A 12560-nucleotide genomic window follows, 5' to 3' on the forward strand; every position below is an offset into this window, starting at 1 on the left:
AAAAAGTATTAATCACAGCAGAGTATTAATTTGATGTGATGAAAATTCTAACATTTTTAAAAACCACGTGATTTGAGGCAGGACATGGTTATGATTAATAGCAGATCTCTTCAGGCGGATGGAGTGAGAATCCTGAAACCCATTGTCTCTGAGAACTTGAACAAGTAACTTTCCCTGGTGTTTATGCTTCAGGCACAATAAAATGAAGTAATACAGTCAAAATGCTTAACAATGATATGTAATAAACAGCATCAGCATCCAGTAACCATTAGCCACATTCAGTAATGAAACAGTCAAAATAGGACTAGTCCAAACCGAGATGTACGGTATGAAGTACACGTTGGGTTTTGAAGGCTTAGTTAGTACAAAAAAAATGTAAAACAATAAGATTTCTTTATGTTGATTGCACAATGAGTATTTTAGATATGTCAACAATTGCATACACGAAGTATGTGTTTTATTCGCATATGTAATTAACATTTGTTTTATCTGTTTTTATTTAGATTTATTTATTTATGTGAAAGAGTGACACAAAGGGAGAGATCTTCGTTTGTCGGTTCACTACCCAGACACCCATAATACCTAGGGCTAGGCCAGAGCAAAGCCAGAGGCTAGCAACCTCGATGGGTCTGCCACATCACATGTGTGACAGAAATCCAAATATTTGGGCCACCGTCTGCTGTCTCCCAGGGATGTTAGCAGGAGACTTGATTTGAAAGCTTAGAGGAGGGCGTGGATTAGGCACTTGATGTCCCAGGCAGCAGCTTGAACCCACTACATCACACCCATCCCTAGGTTTTTAAAACAGCGTATTGTCTACGTATGCTGCATTCGCAGCTTATGTTATATTTCCATGGGTTAGTACTAATTCAGGCCATGTATACTGCTTTTTAGTTGACTCCAACCTTTTTGAAATGAATTGTTTTTGCAAATATGAGGCTACTTTCAAAAGATAAGTTTATATCAGTACAAAACTTTTGAAGTGCAGCATAGATTTTTAATCATATGCACTTTCCATATTTTTGAAGATTCCATTTTTTTAAATTTCTTGTATGCTTAAATCTCAAAATTTTCTGTACCAATTTAATTACCTTTTTAGTTTTATTTTTATTGGAAAGACAAATACACAGAGAGAAGGAAATACAGACAGAAAGATCTTCCATCTGCTGGCTCACTCCTAAGTGGCTGCAATGGCTGGAGCTGAGCCCATCCAAAGCCAGGAGCCAGGAACTTGCTCTGGGTCTCCCACACAGGTACAGGTTCCCAAGGCTTTGGGTCGTCCTCTACTGCTTTCCCAGGCCACAAGCAGGGAGTTGTATGGGAAATGCAGCAGCCAGGATACAAACTGATGCCCAAATGGGATCCCGGGAGATGGAAAACGAGGATTTAGCCACTAGGCTATCACACTGGACTCTTACCTTCATTTTGCAAGACGATTTTATTTATTGGAAAGGTAGAGCTATAGAGAGAGAGGAAGAGATTTTTCCATCTCCTGATATAGAGACCTGAAATCCATCTGGATCTCTGCATTTGTGGCAGGGACAAGTCTTTCAACCATCTTCAGCTGCTTTCCCAGGATCATTAGCCGGAAACTGGATTGGCATGCAATGTGTGAGATGTGAACCGGTGCTCATAGGTAATGCTAGATTGTAGGCAGTGAGTTAATATGCTGTACCACAACTCCAACCCCTAAACTTACATTTTGGTTCCATTTCCCACTAACTTTTTTGAATTATCTTTTATAGAATACTGTCTTTCTGAAGTGAGATACTCATTTTTTAAAAATCTATATTGCAGTGTTTCTTAAACCAACATCAGTATCGCTTATGATCTTCAGTTTTGAAAAGTGTAAAAAACCATTATTCATATAGTATTAGTTTTTTTTTGTAGATCATGCCCAATAGCGATAATATTTTACCAAAAGTGTTTAGCATTCATTGTGGAAGACACTAGGTGTTTCACCTTCATGAATATACTAATTCTGATGCTGTGTAAGTGCCTTAAAGCATGTTCTGTGTTAGAATTTTTAAGATTCTTGTGAGCCAATCAGATTTCATTGAAGGTATTTCTAGTAAGCTATCCTGGTACAAGTTAGGAAATGAAGCAGGAAAGCTGGACTGGTCTAGATCATACAGAATCCTGTAAGCTGTTTTTGCTGTTATTTGGTGATGAGAAGTTATCTGTACTTAATTGCAATCTGTCAAACACCACAGTGGATGAACCATTTTATGTACCTGCTGGTCATGTATCAGGGTTGCAGTTCCATGTCTTTGCCAGCGCTCGATGTTGTCAGTCTTTCATTTTTGGCTCTTAGAGTTTTTCGGTTTTGGTATCGTTAACGTTCTGGGCCGATAATTCCCTGCTGTATGAATGTGCATTTTAAGTTTAACATCCTGGGTGCAAGTAACATGACAGATGTGTTCCGGGTTTCCGAATTGCCAAATTCACCATCCTGCTGAGAATCTTTATTATAGTGATGTATCATTATGGGTTTGTGTTTTGGTTGTTGTTATTGTTTATATCTCTGATGATGATATAGAACATTTTTTAGTGTAGTTCTTAACCATTGTATACCGTTGACCATTTGTATGTATTGTAAGAGAAAGTTACATGTATTCTTGATCCTGTGTGTAGATTGTATGTTTTATTGACTAGTCTATGGCTTACTGGATCATTTCTTAATGATGTTTTTGAGGTACAGAGGCTTTTGTTTTGGTGAAATATAGTTTTAAAATTTGTGTGTTTTTAGTTAGCACTTTCTGTGTCTTCTCTAAGATCATGTTTCTGTGTTTGCTCTTAGAAGCATTATAGTTTGCTTTCTTAGCTTTAGATCTATTTTTCTGTATTGTGTAAAACAGCAGGTTATATTTTTGAAAATGAATATCCAGTTGTACCAGCTTTATCCTTCTAATGTATTTTCCTTTTCTCTTGGGATTGTCATGGTTTTATCAGTCTATTTCCAGACTCTGTCATAGGTAGTATATTTGTCCTGACATCTCTTGATTACTGTAGGTTTAAGGTCAGTCTTAAAAGTTATGTAACGCAACTTCTTTAATTTTACAAATATTTTTGCATTTATTTTGGTTATTCTAGTTTGATTTTAGTTCGACAATAAGATTGTTCTCAGTTATTAATTTTTGTCAGTCATGTTCTGTGATTTTCAGGGTCAGGGGCTTAAACATCTTTGTGTTTTTTTTATATGTATTTGATGTTCTTAGTTGCATTGTAAATAGTTTCTTTTCATTTTTCATTTGACTAGGTGTATATAGAATATGCTGATTTGTGTTCCATAATCTTGGAAAATTTTGCTTTTTAATTCTGATTTCTTTTTATACATTTCTTGGAATTTGCATGGAGTTTTCTACCACTATAATCATATTATCTGCAAATAAAGAGAGTTTTAATTCTGTCTTCCAATCTGTATGACTTTTATCACTTCTAGGCCTTTTAGCTAAGATCAAGTGCAATCTGTACGACTTTTATTTCATTTTTTTGTTTTAATGTACTGGATGTATGTTTTCATTACAGTGTTCTTTTAAAATGGTGCCTTGTCATCTTGATTCTGAAGAAAAACCTTTAATATTTTACCATTAAGGTCAATGTTAGCTCCATATTTTTCAAAATGTCTTCCTTCATCCTGGGAAAATTTCCCATTACTGTTTCTTTTTTTTTGCTTTGCATTAACCTTTATTTAGGAAATTGCGCCCATCAGCCAAACCCAAAAATTCAATTCTCGATAGTGAGTTCCCGAGGCTAACCCGGGAATTAGCACTGCACCCGAAGGCCCGCCAGACCCTTCCCGGGCCTCCATGCAGCTGCCTCGCAGCCTGGAGGGCCACCCCATTCACTCGGCGCCATTCTCAGGGGTGCCCATTACTGTTTCTAATATTTCCTGCTAATATTCTGCTAAGATTTTTTTTATGATAAATGGATATTAGAAGTGTTACATTATTTATTACATTTATTGATTTTCTTTAATCTGTAGGTGGTGAATTACATAGATTTTCTTATGGCTGCTTTTGAGTTTGCAGGATAAAGAAACTATTTTACTATTCTAGTAGCTAAATTTTGCTAAAGATTTTTATGTCTTAAGTTCATATTGAATATGGATGTATAATTTTCTTGTAATGTTCATATTTACATTTAATATGTGAGTTATACTGACTCCGTAAAATGAGCTGAAAAGCAATCAGAATTTCTTTCTTTTCTAAAAGAACTTGTATAAAATTGCTATTGTTTCCCACTTAACTGCTTACTAGAATCCACTGGCGAAGTCACCTGGGCCTAGGGTTTTCTTTGGCAAACTTTGTAGTTACAAACTTAATTTCTTTAAAGACTACAGAGGTAGTCATATATTCTGTTTCTCATTTTATCAATTTAAGTAAATTGTATTTTTTTAACAATTTGTTCGAATCATTTAAAAAAGTATTAATTTACTACAATATAAATAATTTATTTTAAAAGATTTATTTATCTATTTATTGGAAAGGCAGACTTACGCAGAGGAGATAGAGATAGAAGGATCTTCTGTCTGCTGGTTCACTCACCAAGTAGCCACAATGGTCAGAGTTTAGCTGATCTGAAGTCAGGAGCCAGGAGCTTCTTCTGGCTCTCCCATGGGGGTGCAGGGTCCCAAGGCTTTTGGCCGCCCTTGACTGCTTTCCCAGGCCATGGGCAGGGAGCTGGTTGGGAATTGGAGCTGGGATTAGAATCGGCACCCATATGGGATCCTGGGTATGCAAGGTGAGGACTTTAGCTGCTAGGCTACTGCGCCAGGCCCTACTTTTTTTGTTTGTTTGTTAGATATTTGAAAACCAGAGTTACACAGAGAGAGACACAATAAGATCTGGTATCCACTGATTCACCCCTAAATGACCAGTGTGGGCCAGTTGGTAGCCAGGAGCCCAAAATTCTATCTAGGTTTCCTGTGTGGGTGACACTCCACACTGCGTTTTCCAGGAGCATTAGTAGGGAGCTGGGTTGGAAGTGGAAGAGCTAGTATTTCATCCAGCCTTCCTGCAGCTTAATTTGTTCTTCCCTAGCACTGCCCCCCATAGTGTTTCTGGTAATATATCCTATTTAACCTTATAGTAACCTTATAGGGCATACAGTTACACTTTCCTTTTCATTTATAATGTTAACTTTGTGTTTTATATCTAAATTTTTCTTAACCAATCTGACAACTGTTTCTCAATATCTTTTTTTCTTTGCAACAAAACTAGTTCAAAGAGTTGTCTCTACCTACTTCTCTCAATGTGCTTTTCCCATCTTTCTTAAAACCATTACGGTAAGGTTTTGCTACCATCCCTCTCCTGCTCTTACCAAGGTTCTAGTGAGGTTCATGTTGCTAAAACAGTGATCAATTTCTAATCTTAATTTTGTGTGTCATGTTCCATTTCCTGTTGGTTTTCAGTGCACCATTCATCCTAATCCTCAACAACGTCCTGATGGTCCTGGATCTGGAGCAGATTATTTTCTTTCTTCACACTGTAAACCTGTAGGACTTTTCTTTCTTTGCTTTTCTTTTTCTTGCTTTTTTTCTTGGTAGTTTTTTTTTTTTTTTTTAAATTGGAAAGTCAGATATGGAGAGAGAAGGAGAGACAGAGAGAAACATTTTCTGTCCGATGATTCACTCCCCAAGTGAGCACAACGGCCGGTGCTGTGCCAATCTGAAGCCTAGAGCCTGGAGCTTCTTCTGGGTCTCCCACGCAGGTGCAGGGTCCCAAAGCTTTGGGCTGTCCTTGACTGTTTTTCCAGGCCACAAGCAGGGAGCTGGGTGGGAAGCAGGGTCACCAGGATTAGAACCGGTGACCATATGGGATCCCAGGTATGGTCAAGGCGAGGACTTTAGTTTCCAGGTCAACACACTGGGCCCATTTTTCTTGTTTTTTTTTTTTTTAAAGATTCATTTATTTTACTTTAAAATCAGAATTACACATAGAGAGGGAGGGAGAGACAGAGATCTTCCATCCACTAGTTCACTACCCATTGAGCGCTGTTGTCCAACATGGGATGGTCCAAAGCCAGGAGCTTCTTCTGTGGATGCAGTGTGGGTGCAGATGGACAGAAATCTTTCCATTCGTTGGTTCATACAGCTACCTGCAGGACCCTGGGCTGGATCAGGACAAAACCAGGAACCCAGAACTCAATCCATCAAGGTGACAGAGACACAAGTGCTTCAGCCATCATCTCCTGCCTCCCAGGGTGTACATTAGCAGGAAGTTTTATCAGAAGTGGAGGAGCTGGAACTCAAACCGGGCACTCCAGGATAGGATATGAGCATCCCAAACAGCTGTTTAGTTGCTGTACACATACCCTCCCCAGCCTCTATTCTTGCTGTGATAGGAGAGTGGGTACCTGGCTTTATAGTGGAGAGCTGGTGATACCATTATTTCCTCTAGTTTTCTTCTATAAGATGGGTGTTTAACCACACTCTTAAAGACACTTACTGCCAGACACAAATGCTAGGACTCAAGTGGCTAATCTTTCCCCTCCAAGCACCAGGATCTTACATGGATGCTGGTTCAGGTCCTGGCTACTCCACTTTCCACCCAGCTCCCTTCTTATGGCCTGGGGAAGGGGGAGAGGATGCCTCAAGGCCTTGGGATCCTGTACCCACATGGGAGACCCAGAAGGAGCTTCTGACTCCTGGCTTCTGGCTTTGGATTAGCTCTGTTTTGGCTGTTGCATTTTGGGGAATGAACCAGTGAAGGAAGGAACTTTATCTGTTGCTCCTTCTCTCTGTAAATGTGCCTTTCCAATAAAAGTAAATAAATATTTAAAAATATATACTTAATGGCTTCAGTTGCTCACTTTCTCTGGCTTCTGCAGGAAAATTTTCCTTCGTACTGTTCTCTCTTTGGGTTTAGGTTTCTGTGTTTTCCAGTAGATTGAATTGGTTACCATTTATTGGTCAACTTTCCATATCCTCAAATTTTGAAGTATCTCACTTGTTTTTATATCCTCCTTGTTTTCGGGCAGTATGATGGATGGACTTTTGAGAGGGAAGAGGGATAAATGGCTGCATTAAGTTGTCCTTCAGCAGAAGCTGTAGGCACCCTTATGTTTCCTCAGGGGTCAAGTGTACTTCCTTGACCATGTGCCTTTGCATTTGGTGCTGTCTCATGCCCTGTGCCTTGTTTCCTACTTGATCTGAGCAGCTCTCACTCTGTTTCGAAATTATCTTAGAGGTGACTTCTACCTGCCAGCTGTTTGTCATGTGCCCTTTCGTCAGGAGTACTCTCCCCCATCAAGTGGCACATTCCATGGTACTTCTCTGGGACATGGAAGGTATAAGCTGTTAGGTGAGGTGAATCAGGGTATCTAGAATGTGTTTAAAAAACTTTGAGGTTTTCTTTCCTGTTTTTTTTTTTATTATTATTATTAAGTTGGGAGAAACTTGATGTGTTTGCATTCTATAGGGAAAGGCCAAGAGAAAACTTGGGATTGAAATCATGGGAGAGAGAATCATTGATAGAAGCAGAAGGAGACAGGTCTTCTGCAGCAGAAAGATCACTCATTGGTAAGAGAAGGAAGGAATGTTGGGTGCAGCAACTAGTTTGTTTGGTGCAAAATGTTAATGATTCCTCTGTGTGTATGTGTGTGTTCCTCTGTGTGTATGAACTAGAAAAAATATTTTCTATTGGAAGAAGGTTAAAAAGGGAAATGATGTGAGAAATTAAAGGAGAGAATTTGAACCGGTGGTGTTCTGGCTGGTAGCTATGTTTATCTATGCCAATGAGAAATTTCAGGCAGCCAGTGTGCAGAAGGCAGCACAAGCGTTAAGTAGGCACCAAAAACAATTAGTGTGATAGTGTTTTGGCCTCCTTTACCCAGGGTTGTTGTTTCAGTGGTTGCTCTGTTACATTTTAGCACAATAATTTATGTTCATAATTATCACCATGAGTTAAATAATGAGTATATTCTATTTCTTAAGGCAAGGAAGCATGTATGTAGTACTAAGTATCTAATTGTTAGCAAATGGGTTGTATTTGGTAAGTTACAAATGCTTTCACATCTTTTTTGGTTTTGTTCTTTCAGCATTCCTGTATGCTAGGTAATTTTATCTCTGCAGTTGAGAAAACTAATACTTAGAGTTAAATGGTTTGTAATGAACACACAATTAGTGCAAAGTTAAAATCTAAGTTCGATATGATATATTGTCTGATTCTAGACTTTGTCCCATTGTACCATACCTCTTTCTATAATTGTTATTCATGAGAGTTTACTGTTTAATGGAACAATTTTTCATTTTTCTAGCTTTCAACAGAACATCTCATTCATGTGGGTAATGAAGTATTATGGAAAGCCAGATACAATTATTTTGTTAAAGGGCTCCAGATTATGTATAGAGTTTATGGAGTGAGATTTATTTTCTTTATTTTTGTTTGATCAGTTTGATTTCTAACAGAATTAAGGAGAAAATGATAAGGGAAAACCATATTATTTATGCTTTTTTTCCAAAATGGGCTTCTGAAGTTCATATTTTTGTTTACATATTTGAATTAGCATTTTTTTTCACTTCTTCAACAATGTCACAAAACAGATTAAAACCACTTTATATAGTACCATTCTGTATCTAATTTTCTGAAAAGGCACATTTATTATGTGTACTTTAGAAGACTTGGGAGTTTAACACCTCCTACATAATTAGTTGTTGGGATAAAATATTGCTAAATCGTAGGTTGCTAAGTTTACAGTACATGCTTATTTGGTAAATACTGTTTCCTTTTTTCAGTTTTTTAAATGCAGTGCTTGTTGAAGATCTTCAATACAAAAAAAATTAATTTACTCATTATGAGGTTATGTTAGATATTTTAAAAGATGTATGTATAAATGTAAGTGCAGAATTAGCCTTAAACACGTTTTTATTACCATTAAGTGTGTTGCCTAATCACTATGTAAAAGTAGGATTAAAATAGAATCAACAATTCCCAGAAGTGTGGCATTAGTAGTTTACTTATAAATGAAATGTGTACTGCTTTTTCTGTTTATGAATCAATTTAAAAATATATTTCAGTTTTCCACTAATAACAGTTTGACTATAACTTGTTACTTTGAAATGGTCAAGACTCCAGAATTTTTCCTTTTTTGTATTTCAACTTTTCATGCAGAAATTTCTGCTTGTACGTTGTGATGATAAAATTTTTCCCAAAAAATCTTTCTCAAATTGAAAATTGGATGTCCTTTTTTTCATTAATGCTGACTATATTATGGGATATCATTCAACTGGAGAAGAATTGTTGCATTGAAAATTACATGTTGCTGTTACAATATTTTCTGAGATCAGACGAGATCGGGCGCATTCAGGGTGATATGGCCGTAGACGTTACAATATTTTCTATTAAACGAAATCCGTGTTTCCTGTAAACTCTTAATGTTGGGATGCTATGAAGTATTGTGGCACTTAATAGTTATGTGAGCATTCAGAGTGTCTCTTAATTTTAACTGGCTGTGTACATGTGAGTATTAAGTAGATCTGTAACCTACTTTAATGTCTTGAAAATTAAATTTGGTGCCTTGCCATAGTCAGAAAAAAATTACTTTGTTTGCAATGAAAGGACCAAAGAACAACTGTTCTTTTTGATTTTTGTTTTAAATTATTTACTTATTTGAAAGACAGGGAAGCAGATCTAAGCATTTGGCCAGTGGTTAAGATGCTGCTTGGGACAGATCCTGTATTGTAGTGCCTGAAGTTTGAGTCCTGGCTTCAATCCCAGTTCCAGCTTCCTGCTTAATGCACACCCTGGGAGGTGATGATAATGGCTCACGTGCTTGGGTCCTTGCCACCCACACAAGAAACGTGGATTTAGTCCAGACTTGTGACTTTGGCTAGCTCAGCCCTGGAGGTTAAAATCATTTGGGAGTCAGCCAGAGAATGGTATGTCTCTTTCTCTCTTTCTGTTTCTTTTCATTTTGAGTGTAAATAAATTGATGAATAATTTTTTAAAGATATGTTTGAAATGCAAAGATAGATATACAGAAAGAGTGAGAGAAAGGGAGAGGGGGTATTTCCCATCTACTAGTTCATTCCCCAGATGTCCACAATAATCAGGCCTGAATTAAGCTGGGGCCAGAAGAGGGAACCCAGTCAAGGTCCCCATATGTTGGTTAGGGACCCAAATAACTGACCATCACTAGCCCAGGAAACTGGGATCAGAGTGAAGCTGGGAATCAAATCTAGACACTCAAATATGGAATGCAGATATCCTAAAGTGCATCTTTTTTTTTTTGAAGATTTATTTATTTTTACTGGAAAGACAGATTTTTAGAGAGAAGGAGAGACAGAAAGATCTTCCATCCACTGGTTTACTCCCCAAGTGACCACAGTGGCCAGAGCTGAGCCGATCCAAAACCAGGAGCCAGGAGCTTCTTCCAGGTCTCTCATGAGGGTGCAGGAACCCAAAGGTTTGGGCTGTCCTCTACTGCTTTTCCAGAATTCAGGCGGGGAGCTAGAAGGGAAGTGGATTGTCCAGGATATGAACTGGTGCACATGTGGGATCCCAGCGCATGCAAGGCGAGGACTTCCACCACTAGGTTATTGCTCTGGGCCCCTAAATGGCATCTTTTGATAATTTTTGTCAACCATGTGCCCTTAGAACAGTTCTTAATAGTGCATTACAAAGCCAGGTGGTTTTAATCAAAAGAAAGATACTTGGGCATTAAGGGAAAATTTGCGAAAAATCTGGGAGTGTTTTAAGTAAATCAAAAGGTTATAACTTGCAGCACCTTTTTTGCTTTTCTTAATGTTAACTATCTGTTGCATAGTTGTGATTAAGGTTGCAAGATATTTAATAGTAAGTTGCTTATATACCTATAGAGACTCTGTGGTAGAAATGATGATAGCAGCCATTTAGTGGTTAAGGCGCCTGCATGTCACTTCGGAGTGCTTGGTTTGCTTCCTGGGTTGAGCTCCTGATTCCAGCTTTCTGCTGATGCAGACTCTGGGAGGCAATGGCGATGGCGCAAGTCATTGGGTTCCTGTTTCCCTTAAGGAAGCCCCACATTACACTGCCAGCTCCTGTCTTTGGCCCCAACCTAGCCTAGGCAATTTGAGGAGTAAACCAATGGATGAGTGTATGCATGTGCCCCCCTCTCTGCTTGTCAAATAAATAAATGGTTTTTAAAGTGGCAGGAATAAATTATATATGTATTTAAAGATTTATTTAAATCAGAGAGAGAGAGAGAGAATCTTCTATCTGCTGTTTCACTCCCCAAATGGACCAGCTGGGCTGGTCCAAAGCTGGGAGCCAGGAGATTCTTCTGGGTTTCTGATGTGGGTACAAAGACCCAGGGCCATGGGCCATCTTCTGCTGCTTTCCTAGGCCATTATCAGGGAACGGGAATGGAAGTGGAGCTGCTGGGATTCAAACCAGTGCCCATATGGGATGCTGGCACCACAGGGTGAGGATTAACTGGCTATGCCACCATGCCAGCTCCAAGAATAAGACATTTTAAAGATTTACTTATTTGACAGGCAGATTTATAGAGATAAGAGAAACAACTCTGTTTGCTGGTTTACTCCCTGAATAGCTGCAGTAGTCCAAGTTGGCCAGAAATTAGGAGACAGGAACTCTGTTTAGGTCTCCTAGATGAGGACAGGAAGCCCAAACACTTGGTCCATATTCCATAGCTTTTCCCGGCACATTAGCAGGGAAATGGGTTGCAAGTGGGATAGCCAGGACTCAGACTATCACTCATGGATGCCTGCATTGCAAGGCTGAGACTTAATGCACTACACCTCAGTGCTGGCCCCGGGAGTAAGACATTTTAAGTGAACATGTAAGTTATAAATTTGGCTAATATATAGCACTTTGTATGGGATACTCATCTAATCACTTCATGTGTGTTTACCTACTTAACTTTGTGAGCTAGAGCTACTTTTACTGTCCCTATCTGGTTAGGAAATGAACCTAGAGTGTCAACAAAATATGATACACTCTGTATATGTTTGGGTAAGTCAAACCAGGCAGGTGGTTATCTTAGAAGTATTTGGGTCCTACCCTCCCTAAGTATTTCTGTTGCATGTATGCAGCACCTTTAGGGAAAAGAAGCATTACATTCAAGGAGGAGAATGGTGACGAGTTTAAAGTAGGGGCTTTGGAGTCTAGTTCCTAAATTTGAATTTCTATTCTACCATGTATTAGTGACTGTAACTTGGGTTCAGTTTTCTTAGAAGCAAAATACAAATGTAGATACTTCGTGGTTATTGATGGTGTTACTTCCTGATATGTTATCATAAAATGAAAATATTGTTAATATAAAATACATTTATAATTGCTTTTTAAAATTTAAGTGGCAGAGAGAAAGTGAGCATGAACTCACCTTGCTGGTTTTACTATTTGAAAGCCTATAGCAGCCTAGACTCTGGTTTCACCCATGGGTGCCAGGAGCCTGAATGTTTGATTCATCTCTTCTGTGTCTCAGGATTTGCATCAGCAGGACGCTGGAGCTGGTAGCCAGGGCTGAATAATGTGGGATATAGGCATCTTGACCATGTCTTAATTGCTGGGCACATTTAATAAACCTAACGTACCAAACAGCATAGCTTAGAAGAAGTA

At 38.5% G+C, this 12560-nt stretch overlaps 1 protein-coding gene across 3 annotated transcripts in view; it reads left to right on the forward strand.

Annotated features, from left to right (window-relative positions):
- The window catches only part of DNAJC24 (DnaJ heat shock protein family (Hsp40) member C24), a 55184-nt gene that overhangs the window by 1374 nt on the left and 41250 nt on the right, over positions 1 to 12560 (forward strand). The gene's annotated exons all lie outside the window — the stretch shown is intronic.

The sequence above is a fragment of the Ochotona curzoniae genome, unplaced genomic scaffold, assembly GCF_017591425.1.
Source record: "Ochotona curzoniae isolate NIBS_2020 unplaced genomic scaffold, NIBS_Ocur_1.0 contig_3432, whole genome shotgun sequence".
Classification (NCBI taxonomy): Eukaryota; Metazoa; Chordata; class Mammalia; order Lagomorpha; family Ochotonidae; genus Ochotona; species Ochotona curzoniae.